This window comes from Lactuca serriola, chromosome 5 (assembly GCF_051521515.1).
Source record: "Lactuca serriola cultivar US96UC23 chromosome 5, Lser_US96UC23_V15, whole genome shotgun sequence".
Lineage (NCBI taxonomy): Eukaryota > Viridiplantae > Streptophyta > Magnoliopsida > Asterales > Asteraceae > Lactuca > Lactuca serriola.
In genome coordinates, this window is record NC_136412.1 from 181,827,225 (window position 1) to 181,850,199 (window position 22,975).

Genomic DNA, 22,975 nt, shown 5'->3' on the forward strand with positions numbered 1-22,975 from the left:
CCATATGTAGTTTTGACATTATCATAGGAATAGATTGGCTTGCTCCTCACCACGTCGAGATTTTGTATTATGATAAGGTCGTACGATTAACCCTACCCAGCGGAGAGATCCTAACCATTTATGGGGATAAGTATGGGAAACACCTTAAGCTCATTTCTTGCACGAAGGCACAAAAATATCTACATAAGAAATGTTATACCTTTCTGGCTCACATAGTGGATAAGAAGAGTGGAACAAAGGAATTGAAAGGCATACCTCAGGTATGTGAATTTCCTGACGTCTTTCCCGAGGATCTACCTGGATTACCCCGAACCGACAAGTTGAGTTTAGAATCGACCTAACCCCAGGCGCCGCACCAGTAGCTAAGTCACCCTATAGATTGGCTCCTTCCGAGATGCAAGAGCTTGCAAGCCAATTACAAGAACTTCTGGACAAGGGTTTCATAAGACCAAGTTTCTTTCCTTGGGGAGCCCCGGTCCTATTTGTCAAGAAGAAGGATGGATCATTTCGGATGTGTATTGATTACAGAGAACTAAATAAGTTAACGATAAAGAATTGATACCAACTCCCTAGAATCGATGATTTGTTCGATCAACTGCAAGGGTCTAGCTACTACTCCAAGATTGACCTAAGGTCCGGATACCACCAACTCAAGGTATTGGAAACCGACATACCAAAGACCGCATTCAGAGCTCGGTATGGTCATTACGAGTTTCTTGTCATGCCTTTCGGCCTAACGAATGCCCCAGCAGTATTCATGGATCTAATGAACCATGTTTGTAAACCTTACCTGGATACGTTTGTGATTGTATTCATTGACAACATCTTGATATACTCAAACACAAAGGAGGAACACGGCCAACATCTACGATTGATATTGGAACTGTTGAGAAAGGAAAAATTATATGCAAAATTTTCCAAATGTGAATTTTGGATAAGAGAAGTGCATTTCCTAGGGCATGTTGTTAGCAATAGAGGGATACACGTGGATACCGCAAAAATTAAAGCAATCAAGAATTAGGTGGCACCGAGAACGTCGACAGAAGTACGCCAATTTTTACGACTCGCTGGTTACTACCGAAGGGTTATCGAAAATTTCTCCAAAATGGCCAAGCCTCTCACTGCACTATGTCACACACCGCTAAAGCGGAAACACGAGGCGTGGCAGTATAAAGGGTTTCATAGCAAAAGTTAAAAGATAACACCAACCATAGTATTAAAAATCATTACAATTTTCCAATGGGTTTGAACAACTTTTAAAAGAAATAACAATGTAAATTGAAATACAACACATGCGAATGCTCCTAAAAGTGAAGTGTCCCTAAGTGCCACTTACTCGATGATTCCTGAAAAAGCATGTAAAACGAGCGTCAACTATAAAAATAGTTGGTGAGTACTCACAGATAAACAAAATAATATTGGTTCCATGAATTGAAATCAAAGTTTTGATAAAAGTTTCCAATAATAAAAGTAGATTGTTAAAATGAGTAAATAAGTTTGTAAAAAAAAGTTCTTTGTCATCATGAGAGATAAAGTATGTTGCCCAAATAAGATGCAACATTCATATTCTCATGGAAGATAAAGTTCGTTACTCAAACAAGTAAACAAGTTTCATTGCTAAAATGAGCAATCAATTTCGTTGCTACAAGGAGCAAACAATTTCATTGCTAAAACAAGTATATAAGTTTTCAGTAATAAAAGTTTGTTGCTATAATGAGAAACAAAGTTCGTTGCTATAATAAGCATAAAAGTTTTGTTGCTAAAATAAGTATACAAGTTTCATTGCTAAAATAAGTATACAAGTGTCGTTGCTAACATGAGAGTACAAGTTTCATGCATGCATAAAGATTCGTATGTGCATTAAATTTCCATTCATGAGTTCACAACCCAAGCCTAATGACCGAATCGTGCCCTATTGACTACTATGTGTATCGCAAACATAGTGGATAAAATGGTAAAATGCACTCAAGCGAATCGTGCGAGTGAGGAGTTGTCTACCTCCTGATAGCGCTATTCATAATAACCATAGGCTCAAAAGAGTTAATGAGTTGTGTCTAGAGATTCTAGGGACTTAACTGCGATACAGTCCTCATGAATTAAAGTAACATACACATACATACGAAATATAGAAACCAAGTTTCATACGAGTAAAATAAATACAACGAACATAAAAGGCTTAGGACATGCTTTTCCACCCCAAAACATTTAAAAACCGAAAATAGGGGATTGGTGAATACTCACAATATGCAAAACATAGCAACCAAGTTTATATGAGTCAAATAAATACACGAATATAAATAGTTTAGGACATGCTTTTCCACCCCAAAACATTTAAAAACCGAAAATAGGGGAGTGCGTGAATACTCACAATGCATTGAGATAATGCAAATGATGCCTTGATCTAAGTTCCACTTGTACCACTACCAAATCCTACAATAATGATATGCGCTAGTGAGTCCCTAATTGAAATCTAATACTAGTATACTTACTACTACATTAGAATTATGCCAATATTGTGTCAAAATTTAATATTGATAAGTTACAAACATTTTTCTGGAATGGTGAAGTTTTATAACTCATGTGATTAAGACAATTTTGGATATTAATTTCCAGATTTTTGTAATATTAATTGAGGGTATTTCAACACATTTAAAAGTGATTTAAGCTCTTAAAAAGCCAAAATATTATCAGTCAATTAATAAAAATTACCAAACTTCAGATTTTGGTTCTAAATGTACTAAAAGACTTCTAGATAACATTTTCATGGATTATGAATATGTATAACCATTTTTCATATATTTAATTCTCTAAATAGATACAAATTCATGAAAAATAGAAATCAGTTTCCAAAATTTCCCAAAAATTTTTTATTACTGTTATTAAACATTATTAAGCTAGGAAAAATATAAAAATTGATTTCTAAACTGTTTAACCAAATTTTATGTTTTTTTGAGCATTTATTCTAATAAAAACTGAAATAAATAGGAAACAGTTTCGAAAATCGCCCAAAATTTTTGTAACACTTTTATTATACATGTAGAAGCTGTGAAAAATATAAAAGATATTTTTCAATTAGTCGTTTTATTTTTATTTGTTTTATCGTCTTAAATAAACATTAATTGGGGAATAATTATTAAACAGTTAAATTAAATTACTTAAATTTTTTTAAAGTTCATTTACAGTGTAAATAATATGGGAAAAATCCCAAAGGTGGTTTTTATCTACTGGAATCCGATTTTGTGTATTTAAGTGTATTTAATATTAGAAAATAAGAGAAAAATATTATACAGAAGAGAAAAATCATCAAACTTTTTATGTCGCTTCCTAATGTAATACAAGGCGTTCTGATAAATTTGCATAATTTTTGGATGAGTAAAACTATTTTTCCTGTTTTTAGTCCATTATAAATACAAAAATCTGAGAAAAATAGGAATACATTATGAACAATTCTAAAAATATTTTTCTAAGTCTTCCACGGAGAGTATAAGTTGTGAAAATTATTATATACCCTTTTCAAGTTATCTAAAGCGGTTTTATGAATTATTGGGGCTAAACAAAAAGAAAATTCAAAACCATATTAATCAGTAACAAAAACCGATAAATTAAAAGCGGGGTCATTATTTAGCCTAGGTGTCATCCAAGAATTTATCTAGGATTTATAGACCTCAGAAAGTATTTTATATGATTTATTGCCTTATTTTATTTCAATAATTATAATAATTCGAGAAAAATGAATTATTTTCTGAAAATTTGTTTAACATCTCATTTTGTTGATGGGAATCTGGGAAAAATCGGATTTGGTCAGAAAAGGAGTTTTAGATATTTATTTGGAAATAAATCCTTCATGAACATATTTGAAAGCTTTTAACAACATACTTTGATGGTCTAGCATCTAAGCTTGAAGATATGGCCTCCTAATCATTTTTATAAAAATCATCTTTAGTTTTTATAAAAATCATCTTTAGTTTTTACAAGGTTCAATTGTATTTTGTCTTATAAATTAAGGGTAATGTCAATGACTTAAATTTTTTTATTTTTTTATTTTTCTTGAATGGATTTTCATAATTTTTATTTTTATAAAATAATTTTATAAGGTTCATAATTATTTTTATAAAAACTTTAAGGTTAAAGTTTATAACTATGAGTTTTTATGGCTTTTAGGGTTTTTGGAGTTTAATAAATCTTTGGATATCAAAATGAATTGAATCTTTGAGAATTCAAATTATTTTATGATATTATAGCTCTTTTATAGTTATAAATAATGTTTGTAACTTATTTTATCGGTTTATTGGCATTCTATGTAGTGATTCCGAGATTCAAACGAAATTGAGGAATCAAGTACACTAGTCCTAGTTTTTCAACTTTGACTTAAGTTTCTATGAGACTTTGACCTAATTTCTACTACTAGGTCAAGTGCATGATGTGCGTATATGTTTCATGAAATGTTGTTCGAGTCAAAGAGTGACCCAAATATGGATAGTCACTACAGCTCAGTAGATGTAGAACTCACATATCAATGTGAAATCTACGTACACTATCCATTGATTCTAATTGTTTCCAAGTTTCTAGTAGGTTATAACTTAGCTTCTAGTTACTAAGTCTAGTACGTGTAGTGCCTATATGTGCAACTAAGTCTAGTCAAATATAGAACCGACTCGAATTTTGACGGTTGTCATAGTCTCCCCCGGTTGAAAGAATTTCGTCTCGAAATTCAATTTGTGACGTATTCTATTAGAACTCAGCCGAATACAATTGTATAGTTGGAGAGGTGGTGACTTGAAGAGCTATTTGATTATTTTAGGTTAATTCCTCAAGGAAGAGCGCAACTCTTTAGCTACAATTAAATTAATGTCTCCTTAATTCGAGTTCTTTCGTCTAGATTATGGAAAATTTGGGTCATGGAATCATGATCCAACCATGGCGACCTATTCAAAAATATTATCTAGTTAGATATTATCTAACTTAAAAGAACGTTATAAGTTTTGCTGAAGCACCAACTACACTAAGCGTTAAATCCGCATTGATGCTTAAGTCCCATTCTAAATTAGCACTAAGTGTAAAATCGCCATCTAATAAAGAGGGGATTAGGAACAATTTGTTCACCTCCGGGTTGGCTATTACATCTGGAAAATATATATTCTAAAATAAGAACGGGTAGCATGAATGAAAGGGAAACGATCGAGGGTAAGTTCCTAAAAATACGTACTAAGGATAGGCAACGAAGTTTTGGTACATCTCAAATGTAAAAGCTATTTAAGTGTCGTCTACAAAATAAATTACGAAATGATTGAGGATCTCCAAGGCTATAATTACTACTACGGTTACTCTTACAATAATAGAACTATATTCGAAGAGTATATATAATTAGAGAGTCATTGTTTCTAATGAAGGCGGTGAAAGTTTATGATAAATTAAATCACATTGTGTAGATAACATTTTTAAGTGGTAAGAAGTGATAAAAATCTCACTGTTATCAAAATGTGTGTTTAGAAATGATAATTAATCTCACTATTATCAAAATATGTAATAATTCCAAGATAGTGAAAATACATGTGTGGCGATCAAACGAAGTAGTAAAATAACATAAAGATTAATTAAGCTTACAGGTTTAAGTCATCAATAAGGGAATTTATACGAAAATATTTTGATTACCCTTTTGAAAAAAAATTATCTAATTCTCTAAGTCAGGACAAATTCAAGCTTATGAGTCAGAATACTTATAAAAACAAAGTTGAGAGTTTAGGAACTCAATGAAAATTACAAAGTAGAATGCTATTTTAAGAAATGTGTAAAAATATCGATCATTGAAAATAGTGGATTCTTAATTTAGTGCTCCTACAAAAACAATCATTTAGAGAATAGATAATCGTAAAGTTCAAAACTTTTGATGTATTTAAAGACAATAAGAAGCATAAGAAAATGTATTCTTTCACATATATTTTATGGATTTAGAAAAATGATAAGAACAATGGTATTCTTCTTGTGTATTAATTATAAGGAAAAATACAATGAAAATTGCGTTTTATATCAAGTTTCTGAATTTAGAACGAAAGAGAAAATGTAAATAAGGATCACTTCTTTGTAGTAGATTTCAAAATAAAAAAACAAGATGTATATGATAAAAGGCGTAATTGAACATATCAAAGTTGACTAAACTTAAAGTATGCCTCATGACTATACACGTATTAATCACTCAAAACGAAAGGGTAGACTTCTAGTCTTTATGTGTACGAACATGATACCGCGAGAAGCAAAATAGACAGAAACAAAGTTAGACAGTGTATTATGTTACTATTATGGGTGCGCGAGATCTAAAATCATAAGGAGAGCAAGAAATCAAGTTCGGGGGAAAGAAAAAGGAAGGTAGCGGCGACAATGATTCTTATTGTTAAAATTATAAGAACAATACCTATAGGTAGATTAAAATCAGATTGAGATATATTTCAAACTTCAATATGTGATGTATATTGATAATTAAATAAAAATGAAGAAGTTTTAAAGTGTTTTATAAGGTTTGCTAAAAATTCACGAGTTATCTATTAAGTTAAACTCCATTTGTGAAAAAGAAGAAACACTAAAACTTGTAATTGAAAATCTGACAGTTTTGACCTTTTTGACTGGGGTCCAACAATGGTTAAAACGGATAAGGTAAAGACTTAACATATTTAGATGAATAATTGTGCATTGTCGAAAGTGCGTCACTGGAAGTTTAAAAGTGAACACTAAGTTTTGCAATGCTTTAAATTTTAGAAACTTTACAAAGTATAAAAGTAATTTGAAATAAAATAAATAAATGAGGTATGTTGGAAATGTAGGAATTAGAGATTTCTTATAAACATGTTTGAATTAGAAAGTTGTAAAAATACCATGTTGGGTTTCAGGAAAACACATTTAAGTAAAGTAAAATGCCTAAATGAGAAAGTGGTCAAAAGAGCCAAAACAAAACTCGTTTGAAAGATCCGGTGAAGCTTTTACATGTAATATGAACTTCAATGTCATATGTCTAAGTTTTATAGCATAGAATTTAAACACTTTTATAAAAGAAAATGTTTCTAAGTTTTTCGAACATGTGTCAAAATGGTAATCAAGGTTTAAAATGGTTTATATGCCCTTAAAAGCACATCTATCCATTGAAATGGATTGAAGTGAAATTGAAATAGCAATGTTAAAACAATATTGGTTAAATCGAGTTTTGAAGAAAAGTGTTAAGTTTATGGCAAGTTGTCAAAAAGGTTTTAGCGAGAATATGGCTTACATTGTTAGGAATGGTCTACTAAGTTGATTGAAGTGGTTATAAAATATTTTATCGATGATAAACAAAAACGATGAAGCGAAATAACTTTTCGATAGAAGATTGAAATTAAGGGATAGGTAGATTAGTGTAGATGATCGTACCTAAATACTAAGGAGAGTATAAGGAGAGTATAAGGCAAGTATAATACGAGTACCGATGTATTTTTCCCTAAGATAAAGGGCAAGAAAAATTGTTTGAAAAAACGTTTTATGGTGTCAATGCAGTTTTGTGGCTTTTCATAGAGGTCAAAGGGATATCCTATGTTAAGTTTTAAGCTCAAGGTGGAAACAACGTAGAGCTAAATCGTAGCACAGTAATAAGGTCTCACGTATAGATTAAATCTCAGTGTCTCCTTGTGAGTCGAATCTGGAATGTCTGCTAATGGTATCCAAGTGATTACTTAGTGGCGACTCATCTACCTCCTTACGTGATGCTCCAATTATCATTCTTGTCGGTATCGAAACGCTTTTTCCTAGTTGTAACTCTAGTACGAAGATGATGAAGAGGTATTAAGGAATAATTGGTATAGGTTTCGACTTAAGATTATTACTAGTGTATATCTAGCTACTAACCTTACATCTAAATTCAATAGCTACCAAGGGATACCCATTCTCAGTACTAAGTGAATTGTTCCTAGAGTGGCTAGTGATATAACCTAAGTGGTTAACCTAGCACTTGATAAAGGGTAAGAATATTTATAAATAAGACATTGTGGTAAATGTGCACTTAGTTTCTAAGTGTATGTAGATGAATGCCTATAATATGCAATGCCCGTACGCACACCGAAAATTTTTGTTTTTCAAAAGTTAAAGTTGAAAATTATTTTGAACATAATTCTACTATAACCGTTTCCAGCCTCGCATTAAAGTTCCTTAATTAAGCATAATTGGCCAGGCTATACTTAATTAAATTCCAATAATGCGTACTTGAATTAGTTATACCATTAGTATGTTCAGTATTTTAAAAACGTTTTGAAAATTTTGGGCTATAGTTGTGTTTTTCCAAAGGAAAACCGGTATAATCTATAACCTTCGGCTCTGATACCATTTTCTGTCATACACGGCTAAAGCGGAAACACGAGGCGTGGCAATATAAAGGGTTTCATAGCAAAAGTTAAAAGACAACACCAACCATAGTATTAAAAATCATTACAATTTTACAATGGGTTTGAACAACTTTTAAAAGAAACTACAACGTAAATTGAAATACAACACATGCGAATGCTCCTAAAAGTGAAGTGTCCCTAAGTGCCACTTACTCGATGATTCCTGAAAAAGCATGTAAAACGAGCGTCAACTATAAAAATAGTCGGTGAGTACTCACAGATAAACAAAATAATATTGGTTCCATGAATTGAAATCAAAGTTTTGATAAAAGTTTCCAATAATAAAAGTATATTGTTAAAATGAGTAAATAAGTTTGTAAAAACAAAGTTCTTTGTCATCATGAGAGATAAAGTATGTTGCCCAAATAAGATGCAACATTCGTATTCTCATGGAAGATAAAGTTCGTTACTCAAACGAGTAAACAAGTTTCATTGCTAAAATGAGCAATCAATTTCGTTGCTACAAGGAGCAAACAATTTCATTGCTAAAACAAGTATATAAGTTTTCAGTAATAAAAGTTTGTTGCTATAATGAGAAACAAAGTTCGTTGCTATAATAAGCATAAAAGTTTCGTTGCTAAAATAAGTATACAAGTTTCATTGCTAAAATAAGTATACAAGTGTCGTTGCTAACATGAGAGTACAAGTTTCACGTGTGCATAAAGATTCGTATGTGCATTAAATTTCCATTCATGAGTTCACAACCCAAGCCTAATGACCGAATCGTGCCCTATTGACTACTATGTGTATCGCAAACATAGTGAATAAAATGGTAAAATGCACTCAAGCGAATCGTGCGAGTGAGGAGTTGTCTACCTCCTGATAGCGCTATTCATAATAACCATAGGCTCAAAAGCGTTAATGAGTTGTGTCTAGAGATTCCAAGGACTTAACTGCGATACAGTACTCATGAATTAAAGTAACATACACATACATACGAAATATAGAAACCAAGTTTCATACGAGTAAAATAAATACAACGAACATAAAAGGTTTAGGACATGCTTTTCCACCCCAAAACATTTAAAAACCGAAAATAGGGGATTGGTGAATACTCACAATATGCAAAACATAGCAACCAAGTTTATATGAGTCAAATAAATACACGAATATAAATAGTTTAGGACATGCTTTTCCACCCCAAAACATTTAAAAACCGAAAATAGGGGAGTACGTGAATACTCACAATGCATTGAGATAATGCAAATGATGCCTTGATCTAAGTTCCACTTATAAAATGGTGAAGTTTTATAACTCATGTGATTAAGACAATTTTGAATATTGATTTCTATATTTTTGTAATATTAATTGAGGGTATTTCAACACATTTAAAAGTGATTTAAGCTCTTAAAAAGCCAAAATATTATCAGTCAATTAATAAAAATTACCAAACTTCAGATTTTGGTTCTAAATGTACTAAAAGACTTCTAGATAAATTTTCATGGATTATGAGTATGTATAACCATTTTTCATATATTTAATTCTCTAAATAGATACAAATTCATGAAAAATAGAAATCAGTTTCCAAAATTACCCAACATTTTTGTAATACTGTTATTAGATATTATTAAGTTGGGAAAATTATAAAAATTTATTTCTAAACTGTTTAACCAAATGTTATGATTTTTGAGCATTTATTCTAATAAAAACTGAAATAAATAGGAAAAATTTCCAAAATCGCCCAAAATTTTTGTAACTCTTTTATTATACATGTAGAAGCTGTGAAAAATATAAAAGATATTTTTCAATTAGTCGTTCTATTTTTCTTTGTTTTATCCTCTTAAATAAACATTAATTGGGGAATAATTATTAAACAGTTAAAGTAAATTACTAAAATTTTTGTAAAGTTCATTTACAGTGTAAGTAATCTGGAAAAAATCCCGAAGGTGGTTTTTATCTACTGGAATCAGATTTTGTGTATTTAAGTGTATTTAATTTTAGAAAATAGGAGAAAAATCGTATACAGATGAGAAAAATCATCAAAATTTTTATGTGGCCTCCTAATGTACTACAAGGTGTTCTGGTAAATTTTCATAATTTTTGGATGAGTAAAACTATTGTTTCTGTTTTTAGTCCATTATAAATACAAAAATTTGAGAAAAATAGGAATACATTATGAACAATTCTAAAAATATTTTTCTAAGTCTTCCACTGAGAGTATAAGCTGTGAAAATTATTATATACCCTTTTCAAGTTATCTAAAGCGGTTTTATGATTTATTGGGGCTAAACAAAAAGAAAATTCAAAACCATATTAAACAGTAACAAAAACCGATAAATTTAACGCGGGGTCATTATTTAGCATAGGTGTCATCCAATAATTTATTTAGGATTTATAGACCCCAGAAAGTATTTTATATGATTTATTGCCTTAATTTATTTCAATAATTATAATAATTCGAGAAAAATGAATTATTTTCTGAAAATTTGCTTAACATCTCATTTTGGTGATGGGAATCTGGGAAAAATCGGATTTGGTCAGAAAAGGAGTTTTATATGTTTGTTTGGAAATAAATCCTTCATTAACATATTTGAAAGCTTTTAACAACATACTTTGATGGTCTAGCATCTAAGCTTGAAGATCATCACATGCATGTTTGTTTGAAGACCATTCACGAGTTTGAAATGTTCGAAAATCGTTTTTGAAAGAATTAGAGTGCATGTGGTGATTTTCCACCAAAACTTGTAGAAAAGTGCATTTTCATGATCTTGACTTAGGTTTAGGTCCTTGGATTTCACCATTTACAACATGCATGTTGTTTTTGGGTGAAATCCTACCACCATCATCATCAAAACTGAAGTGAATGAACATGCACACATATTTTCTAAGAGAAAGGTGTAGAAGAAGAAGGAAATGCAAGAAAAACCTTGAAAACATGGAGGAAAATGAAAGGAAATCGTGTTCTACCTTAATGAACACCACTAGATGATAAAGATTATGAGTTGGAGGAGTGTTTTTGGGTCCTATTCTCTGGAAATTTCGTGGTTCATAGAGAGAGGAAGAGACAAAATATGTGTGAGAGTGTGAGAGAGAAATGAGAGAGATAGAGAGAAGGAGATGGAGTATGGGTAAAGAATGATTAATGTTTGTTGGGAAGAGATTTCTTGGGAGGTGGAGTCCGACTTTAAGAGGGATTAGAGAGGGTTTTAAGAGTCTTTTAAAGCTTTACTTTGAATAATATGACCTCCTAATCATTTTTATAAAAATCATCTTTAGTTTTTATAAAAATCATCTTTAGTTTTTACAAGGTTCAATTGTATTTTGTCTTATAAATTAAGGGTAATGTCAATGACTGAAATTTTTTTATTTTTTTATTTTTCTTGAATGGATTTTCATAATTTTTATTATTATAAAATAATTTTATAAGGTTCATAATTATTTTTATAAAAACTTTAAGGTTAAAGTTTATAACTATGAGTTTTTATGGCTTTTAGGGTTTTTGGAGTTTAATAAATCTTTGGATATCAAAATGAATTGAATCTTTGAGAATTCAAATTATTTTATGGTATTATAACTCTTTTATAGTTATAAATAATGTTTGTAACTTATTTTATCGGTTTATAGGCATTCTATGTAGTGATTCCGTGATTCAAACGAAATTGAGGAATCAAGTATACTAGTCTTAGTTTTTCAACTTTGACTTAAGTTTCTATGAGACTTTGACCTAATTTCTACTACTAGGTCAAGTGCATGATGTGCGTATATGTTTCATGAAATGTTGTTCGAGTCAAAGAGTGACCCAAATATGGATAGTCACTACAGCTCAGTAGATGTAGAACTCACATATCAATGTGAAATCTACGTACACTATCCATTGATTCTAATTGTTTCCAAGTTTCTAGTAGGTTATAACTTAGCTTCTAGTTACTAAGTCTAGTATGTGTTGTGCCTATATGTGCAACTAAGTCTAGTCAAATCTAGAACCGACTCAAATTTTGACGGTTGTCACACACTAACACAGAAAGATGTGAAATTGAACTGGGAAGATAAGCAGTAAGTTGCGTTCCAAAAATTAAAACACATGTTGTGCAATGCACCAATCCTATCACTCCTTGATGGGACAGAAGACTTTGTCGTTTACTGTGACGCATCTCATCAAGGGTTGGGTTGTGTATTAATGTAGAGAGGAAAGGTGATTGCTTATGCTTCGCGACAACTAAAAGTGCACGAGGTCAACTTCACTACTCATGATCTTGAGCTTGGAGCGGTAGTTTTTGCACTAAAGATTTGGAGGCACTACTTGTATGGTACAAAATGCACAATCTTTACACATAACAAGAGTCTCCAGCATATCTTCGACCAAAAAGAACTCACCATGAGACAACGAAGATGGGTCGAACTGCTAAATTATTACGACTGTGAAATTCGTTATCACCCTGGCAAGGCTAATGTAGTGGCAGATGCTCTGAGTCAGAAAGAGCATGTGAAGCCTAGTCGTGTGCGTGCACTGACCATGACCATTCATTCCAATCTAAGTACACAAATACGGGAAGCCCAACTCGAAGCTGTAAAAGAAGAAAACATTGCGGAAGAAGCCCATCGAGGAATGGAAAAGCAATTTGAGCTTAGGGATGATGGGACACGATATTTCATGAACCGAATCTGGACGCCCAAATTCAGAGAAATTAGGAGTCTAGTCATGGACGAAGCTCACAAAACGAGATATTATGTCCATCCTGGATCCGACAAGATGTACCAAGACCTAAAGAGGTTGTACTGGTGGCCGAACATGAACGTAGAAATTGCTACATATGTAAGCAAGTGCTTGACCTGCTCAAAAGTTAAAGCCGAGCATCAAAAGCCCTCAGGATTACTTCAACAACCAGAGATTCCGGAATGGAAATGAGAAATGATCACTATGGACTTTATCACTAAGCTACCCCAAATGCCGAGTGGTTATGACACCATTTGGGTGGTAGTGGATAGGTTGACCAAGTCCGCTCACTTCCTACCAATCAAAGAAACAAACAAGATGGAAAAACTGACCCGAACCTACCTTAAGGAAATCGTCAAACTTCATGGGGTGCCAATCTCTATCATTTCTGACAGAGACAATAGATTTACCTCACGATTTTGGCAGTCCCTCCAAAAGTCCTTAGGAACACGTTTGGACATGAGCACGGCTTGTCACCCACAAATAGATGGCCAGAGTGAACGAACCATCCAAACCTGAGAGGATATGCTCCGATCTTGTGTATTAGATTTCGGAAACTCGTGGGATATTCATTTACCCTTAATTGAGTTTTCGTACAACAACAACTACCACTCCAGCATAAAAGCTGCACCATTTGAGGCGCTATACGGAAGAAAATGTCGTTCACCGCTATGTTGGGCAGAAGTTGGAGATACACAACTAGCCAGGAGGCATTCTGGAGATACTCTACGGACCGGACCCGAAATAATTCATGAGACGACCGAGAAAATTGTGCAAGTCAAAGAGCGATTGAAAGGCGCACGTAGTCGTCAGAAAAATTATGCAGACGTAAGAAGTAAACCCTTGGAATTCCAGGTGGGCGATAGAGTTATGCTAAAAGTATCACCCTGGAAAGGGATGATTAGATTCGGAAAGAGGGGAAAACTAAACCCACGGTACATTGGACCCTTCGAAATTCTTGAAAGAATTGGGCCTGTTGCTTATCGCCTCCAATTACCTCAAGAATTGGAAAAAGTACACAATGTTTTCTATGTCTTGAATTTGAAAAAGTGTCTGTCCGATGACACTCTTGTCATCCCTCTCGACGAAATCGAGTTAAACACTGATCTACACTTTATTGAAGAACCAGTTGAGATTATGGACCGTGAAATCAAGAAATTGAGACAAAGTCGCATTTCTATTGTGAAAGTGCGTTGGAATTCAAAAAGGGGACCAGAGTTCACATGGGAACGAGAGGACCAAATGCAGAAGAAATACCCCCAATTGTTCGACAATGATACACCTATCAATTGAATTTCGGGACGAAATTCTTTTAACGGGGGGAGAATGTAACAATCGTAAAAATTAGGTCGAGGTCCACCGTATAACGACCATAACTAATTGTGATGGAGGACTTAATGTACGATGTTCTGATAAAAATAAGTATATATTTATAACAATAAGAATCGTTTAATATATATTATTATTGGAATGCGACTAGTTATATGCCAATAAAATCAATAAGATACATACAATTATGTTTATGTAGTGAAAGAGTTAAATTTATAAAAATATCTAAGTCCTTACAAATGTTATATGTAATAATAAGGGGACTTGATTATTATATGACAAAATATAACAAAATAAATAAGTATGACATGTGTGTATGTGTGTATATGGTTAGATGTCTCGAAAGTTATCCATAAAAACCAAGAGTCCATTTATGACATAATACACCTCATGTAAGGGTTAGTATGACACTATTTGCCACATACTACTAGCCATAAGAATTAAAGGCCAAAGTCAACACCTAGGACTCTACTCTCCTCTCTCTCATGTGATTAATGATCTTTCACCCACTAAGTCCCACATTTTCTTCATGTAGCAAGTACCATACACTAAATGGGGTTGCTTTCAAGACTAACTCAAAAGTACAAAGGAACATGAGGTGAAATAACTTAACTTCAATGAGTAACCAAAGAAGTACTATAATGATGAAAAGATAAACAAGTGGAGCACCTTAAATGACTAACACACTCCTTCTCCATCTATCTCACGTGTTCTCTTTCCCTCACAAGTCTCTCATCCATGCAAAACCCCAAGCCTTTATTAGAAAGTAGAGTTGCTTCAATAAATGGCCAAAAGTACATATTAAGGGAAAGTGCTGTCACAACTAGCATTTTTAGCTAGGGAATTCTATTCCAATATAAACATCATCCATTGTAAGGCATGTTCTCTAAGTGAAAATCACACTCTATGCTCAATCAAAATCATCCATTTGAAATCAAAATGTAACGCCCGGGTTTCAGGCTAAGCATATTTGTCAATGTAATAGTCTAGGTCAATTATTGTAACTCTTTTTGAAGTAATAAAGATGAAATATTTGAGTATTATGTGAATTGTGTGTGTTTATGTGCTTACTATTTAATTATAAATGTATAATTAATAAAGAATAAAAATGAGCGGCAAAATTAAAGTGTGAGATAATCCCGATATCTCTACATAAAGTTGTAGGATATGTCTCAAGGTTTCCGTACATACAAAGAACGCTGAAATCCGAGTTATAACGAAGAAGTTATGACTCGTCGAAGTTTTACGGCAAAACCGACACGATACCGGGAAGCGTAAATAGTAAATTTACGATAGAGCGAGATTTAGCCTTAGCGATCTAAAAGAATGTCATATAATATGTTAAACTAAGAACATCGATAAAAAGAACGCCCAAATCTGACTTCGTATGAAGAAGTTATGATTTTTCGAAGTTTCGAGTTAGCAATGTACAGCCCGAAATTCGAATATTAGATCGAGCGGTTTTTAGCCGACACGACCTAAACGAGAATCGAAGATCTCGTTGAGAGTAGCGTAACGAGAAAAAGATGGGCGAAAATGGATGTCGGATGAAGAAGTTATGAGGATTTAACGGACCAATCATGTTCCGGCCTGTTAAAAATATAACTTTAAAAATAAAGTCAAAATTAGCCGACGGAATCTAAACGAAAGTTGTAGAGTACGTCTCCACCTACGCATGGATATAAAGAACGTCAAAAACGGAGTTCGTATGAACGAGTTACAAATTATAATAGCATATTTACGTATTAAAATAAAGTATAAATCATGTATACGTACACATATATATACATATGTATATATCATTAGAAAGGTATCGACGATGCGGTCATTATAAGACGAATGTTGAGTTCTTTCGACATTATTTTAGTACAAATATCATTAAATCCATTTAAAATAGTATTATAGAGGGGTGTGTAGTTGTTTATGTAACTAAAATGTCATTAAGTAATTATGGAGGATAGTTTTTGAAAATTCAGTTAGTATAAATAAGAGCCTTGGGCTCTCATATTTCTTGCACCATTCTCTTGATTCAAGAGTCTTTCTCTCCTTATCCCCTGAGCATTTCGGTCCCTCGTGATTCGACTTCTCTTTCTGTAGTTTAGTATAGTAAGGTGAGCGCTGAAGCGCTGCACGAATCTTTCTTAGAAAGATTCAGCGACGAAGTTCTGCCCCTGCAGAGCCCGACTCCTAGCTAAAACCCCCTTGTAAGTAAGTTATGCTTACCTTATTTTAATATAGATTATATTTAAAATTAGTATTGTTATTATGAACTTATAATAAATATTTGAGCTATTATTATAACTTATATAAGTGTCGTTATAATATTTTTTTAACTACTCGCGGTACGGGGAATCTGGTTTAAAGGGCCGCATAGGGTTGTTGGATTTCAGAAGTGCTATATGCCAAAATGGTCCTGCCCTCTGGTGTTTTATGTCTGGCCCCTGTCTGTACATAGTGGTTGGAAAATATTGTTTAACGCTTATATAATAATAATAATAATACTAAGACTAATAGTTGGTCACGGTAATATTAGACTAAAATTTAGCGATAATAATGCTAGGTTTCGTCGAAGGAAAATAGAATCGTTAGAAGCAAGTGCTGCCCTATTTTGGAATCATCACTTTAACAAGTGAGTGCATAGTTACTTTCAGCTTACACATAGATATGAAGTATTTTATATAAATTACGTGCTATGTGTGCATATTATCTGAATACTTGCTATCTATGTCAGATGAACATTGTTATACATGTTTTCAATGATTTAAACTGTATATGTATTTTATATCTACGAAAATGTTGGGGTAAAACATGGGTAGATGTAATAGGTGATGTGTGATAAAATGATGAGAGGCCTCGATGTTGTTGTTGTTGATTCTGTCATCCAGCGGAGTATGGATGACGACCACGGACTCTTCTAGACAGTCCATTGGAACACTAGCAGGCTCGCAGCCTGTAGGTGTTTGTGAACGATGTGTTCACCGGTGTACTCCATCACCCACATGGTTGCCTTTAGGACATTTATTGCTGAGGAATCCCCTTAGCAGTAGTGTCCGTCCCGATAATGATCCTTAGCCTAGGTCCTTTATGATAGGTGTTTAGGGACGTAAAGTGAGGATAACGGGAACGGGTAATCGGGTTATTGTTGATTGATGAAATTAATAAACTTATTTATTGTGGGTTGAAAACCCTATGTGCTCACCAGGCTCCCAAGCCTGACCCACTCAGTTTTATGTATTACAGGTAGTGGCACTTGAGCATAGATATGATGTTTGGACGAGGGATTACAGATATAGGCATGTAGATATGAAATAATGTAGTAAGGCTTATATTGTACTGTTTATGCTTTTGATCTGTACGAACATGACATCCCAAGTCTTTTAATGAAATACATTTCCATGGAAATGCTTTTGATAAATCTTTATCATATTTTGTTTTGGGACAAATTCCGCAACACTTTTATTTAAAATGTTACTCTGATTTTTAAACAAAACATAAACAAAATCGGTCTTTTCTGGCCGTGATTTTAGGGATGTCACAGTTGGTATCAGAGCATTAGTTTAAGCGAACTAGGAATTTGTAGGGTTTCTAGACTTAAAATTATAATGCTAAGCGATGATTGTGAGGTGGGAGCACTAGCTTATTTTAGGAATTGTGCCTAAAATGCTTTTATGTGCTAAATGCTTTGTGCATGATATACTGTTATTTGTTCGGATCTATGGTCTGTTGCCGACCGGATCTGGAAACCTTATGTGTTTAGGATTCTAAACGTACGACTACGATATTAGAACTAGCATGTAAACGTTTCGGAGTGATAAGGACGATTTAAACGTCTATCCTAAATAAAGATCTAAATTCACCTTATTCGGTGTATAGATCAAGATGGCAAGGACCCGTAGCGGAAACGTGAACGCAAATGGAGATAGGAACCAACCCCCACTGGTTCAGCAAATACCTGTTGTTGAAGAAGTTGCACCTGAGCCAGTCACGATGGCCGGAGTGCAAGCGATGATCCAGGCAATGTTGGATCGTCAAATGGAGGAAACCAGACGTTTGCTCCAGCAAAATCGAGAGGAAGAGACTATTCGGATCGAATAGCCCGAGTTGAACGAAGGGCAGACTGAGGAGGGAAACTACAGTGGGACTGTTGGTCAAGCCAACCCACCGATAGTTAGGCAAAACAACCAGGATAGAGGAAATGACGGACGTGGATGCAAATACAAGGATTTCATGGTATCCAAGCCACCGAGTCTATCTGGAATCCCGACACCAGTGGAAGTCATAAACTGGATCTCTGAAATGGTGACGATGTTTGAGAGTTGCGAGTGTAGCAACAGGTAGAAGACCGCTCTCGCGGTTCCTCTGTTGAAATCTGGAGTGCTAAGCTGATGGAAGCTACTAGCTGATTCAATGCCCAAAGGTGAAGCAAGCAAGATGTCGTGGGAGGATTTTCTGGTACAGTTGAAGATGCAATACTTCTCTGAGCAAGATCTTCTGGAAATAAACAACGAATTCCAGAATCTGAAGAAGGGAAGAATGAGCATTACTGAATACGCTGCAAGCTTTACTGAGAAAATGAAGCTTGTTCCTCACCTCGTTCCAACTGAACTCTCCAAGGTTAACAAATTTGCCCTCGGATTACCAGCAGACTTCGGTCCAATGGTGAAGCAAACTACCACTCTGAAAGCCGCCATCTGGGCTGCTAAGAATGTGGAGACCCAGATACGAGAGAAGGTTCTGGAGAGAGTGGAGGTGGGAGAGAAAAGGAAATTTGACGGATCCTCGAGATCCGGTAAAAAGAGTAGATTCTCGAAGTCTGGTTCGAGAGGAGGAGGATCAGAAGCGAAGTGGTGTGACATGTGCAAGAAGAAGCACTCTGGAAAGTGTGACGGAGGGGTCACTTGTTTCAAATGCAGAAAGCCTGGGCACTACGCCAACGAATGCACGTTCACTAAGAAGGTCTGTTATGAGTGCAACGAGGAGGGGCACATTTCAAAGGATTGCCCGAAGAAGAAGGAGGCAAGAAGACCCAACATACCACCAAAGCCGAAGGCAAGAGCCTTCCAGATGACGCTCGAGGCTGCGAAGGAGGCAGCAAACGTCGTTTCAGGTACCTTTCTTGTAAATGGTTTGCCTGCAAATATACTATTTGATTCGGGAGCCAACTACTCCTTTGTGTCGCATAAATTTGATGGGAAATTAGCATTGCCTGTAGAAAAACTTGATAATGCCCTGATTGTAGAAGTTGCCAGTGGCAAATTCGTACCTGTTAGTGATCGTATTAGGAACATCGTCATCGACCTAAATGGAAATGAATTCCACGAAGAGCTATTACCCATAGAGTTAAACGGTTTCGACATCGTTTTGGGTATGGATTGGCTTAGCGCCAACGATGTTGAGATTCAATGTCGAAAGAAGATAGTAAGGGTAAACCCACCCGGAAAGGAATCATTTATGGTGTACGGGGACAAACGCAGAGTGAATTATGGAATCATCTCCCTGATGAAAGCCAGGAAATGTTTTTCCAAAGGATGTGCATCATACTTGGCATTCGTAATCGATGCTAAGAAGGAAAAGAAAGAGGTGCAGAATATACCAGTTGTGTGCGATTATCCGGAAGTCTTTCCCGAAGATCTTCCCGAATTACCACCTGATAGACAAGTGGAGTTTTGTATAGACTTGTTACCAGGTACAACACCAATAGCAAAAGCACCTTATCGATTAGCACCGACGGAGATGAAGGAGCTTATGACGCAACTTCAGGAGCTGTTGGACAACGGTTTCATTCGACCTAGTTCATCACCCTGGGGAGCTCCGGTGTTATTCGTAAAGAAGAAGGACGGAAGCATGAGAATGTGTATAGACTACCGAGAGCTGAACAAGGCAACAGTGAAGAACAAGTATCCATTGCCGAGGATCGACGACCTATTCGATCAGCTGCAAGGTTCGAGCTACTTCTCAAAGATCGATCTTAGGTCGGGATATCATCAGCTGAAAGTGAGAGAGCAGGATATTGAGAAGACTGCATTTAGGATGAGATATGGACACTACGAGTTCTTGGTTATGTCGTTTGGACTAACCAATGCTCCAGCAGCATTCATGGATTTGATGAATAGGGTTTGTAAACCATTCCTCGATAAATCCGTGATAGTGTTCATCGACGACATTCTGATCTACTAAAAAAGCCAAGAGGAGCATGGCAAGCATCTACGGGAAGTGTTGGAAGTGTTAAAGAAGGAGAAGCTTTACGCTAAGTTCTCCAAGTGTGATTTTTGGATCCGAGAAGTCCAATTCTTGGGTCATGTGGTTAACCAAGAAGGGATAATGGTTGACCTAGCAAAAATCGAAGCTGTAATGAAGTGGGAACGTCCAAAGAGTCCCACGGAGATTCGAAGCTTTCTAGGATTAGCCGAATATTATCGACGATTTATCCAAGGCTTTTCTTCGATAGCTGCTCCATTGACAGCTTTGACCCACAAAGGAGCCACATATACATGGAGTGAGAAACACGAAGAGGCGTTTGAGAAGCTAAAGAAGAAGTTATGCAAATCACCGATACTTTCTCTACCCGATGGAGTTGAAGACTTCGCAGTTTATAGTGACGCATCTGGAGTCGGGTTGGGTTGTGTTCTGACCCAAAGAGAAAAGGTGATAGCATACGCATCTCGACAATTGAAAGAGCACAGAAAGAACTACCCCACTCATGATTTGGAGTTGGCAGCGGTAGTATTTGCCTTAAAAATATGGAGGCATTACCTCTATGGCACGAAGTGCAAGCTTTTCACTGATCTTAAGAGTCTCCAGTATCTCTTTAATCGGAAAGAATTGAACATGAGGCAACGACGCTGGCTAGAACTACTCAAGGACTATGACTGTGAGATACTTTACCACCCCGGTAAAGCAAATGTTGTTGTTGATGCCCTCAGTCGAAAAGTCAATCTTGAAAGGAAGAGGCCAAGAGCGTTGAGAATCGAAGTTGTCTCGACGATTGTGGAAAGTATCAGGAAAGCTCAATAAGAAGCTTTAGAGAAAAATGACCGAAAGGAAGAACGTTTGGGCAAAACGTTAGTGTCCGGTACAAACAATCGAGGACTAAAGGTATTCCAAGATCGAATTTGGGTACCTAAGACGGGAGGAATAAGAGATCTTCTGATGGAAGAAGCCCACAAGACCATGTACTCGATTCATCCCGGTAGCACTAAAATGTATAGCAACCTAAAACTCTACTACTGGTGGCCGACGATGAAGCTCGATGTTGCGAAGTATGTGGCCGAGTGCATGACATGTGCGAGAGTTAAGGCACAACATCAGAAACTGTATGGGAGTTTAGAACCTTTACCTGTACCCATGGGTAAATGGGAAAATATCACCATGGATTTTGTGACTAAACTACCCAGGACGAAGAACGGACACGACATGATTTGGGTAGTTGTGGACTGTTTCACCAAGAGTGCACACTTCATAGCAGCCAACGAGAAATGGTCTATGGATAAGCTCGCAAATGCTTACGTGAAGGAAATTGTAAGACTTCACGGTGTCCCTCTTACGATTGTATCTGATCGTGATAGTCGTTTTACGTCACAGTTTTGGAGGAGTCTACAAGAGGAGTTGGGTACAAAGTTATGTTTGAGTACTGCTTACCATCCGCAAACCGATGGCCAGAGCGAAAGAACAATTCAGACATTGGAAGATATGCTGAGAGCATGTACCCTCGAGTTCCAAGGGAACTGGGACGAGCACTTACCTCTGGTAGAATTTTCGTACAACAACAGTTTCCACTCGAGCATCAAGATGGCACCTTACCAAGCTTTGTATGGACATAAGTGCCGTACGCCGTCTTGTTGGCTTGAAGCTGGAGAGAAGCAGTTTATGGGCCCCGAGATAGTCCATGAGACTGCTGAAAAGTTGAAGGTGATTAGGGAAAGAATGTTAGCAGCTCAGGATCGTCAGAAGAGCTATGCTGACAAGAAAAGACGACCGATGACCTTCGAAGTTGGGGATTCGGTTATACTTAAAGTCTCACCATGGAAGGGACTTATAAGATTCGGGAAACGAGGAAAGTTGAGTCCAAGGTTTATTGGACCCTTCAAAGTTCTTCAGAAGATTGGGAACGAAGCTTACAAGCTGGAATTGCCCGAAGAACTCAATGGTATTCATAACACCTTCCATGTGTTTTATTTGAGGAAATTCACGGGAGATGTTCCCGACATAATTCCAATCTCAGAGTTAAGGATGGATGAGAATAAAAGGCTGATCGAAGAGCCCGAGGCAATTATTGACCGTAAGACTAAGAAGTTACGACGCAAGATGGTCGACTTAGTGCTAGTTCGATGGAAACATTTGAATGGTCCGAATCTCACTTGGGAAACAGAGGATGACATGATGAGTCGCTATCCACATCTGTTTGCTGATGCATGATTCCGGGACGAAATCATCCTAAGGGGGAGAGAATTGTAACGCCCGGCTTTCAGGGCTAACCATATTTGTCAATGTAATAGTCTAGGTCAACTATTGTAACTCTTTTTGAAGTAATACAGATCAAATATTTGAGTATTATGTGAATTGTGTGTGTTTATGTGCTTACTATTTAATTATA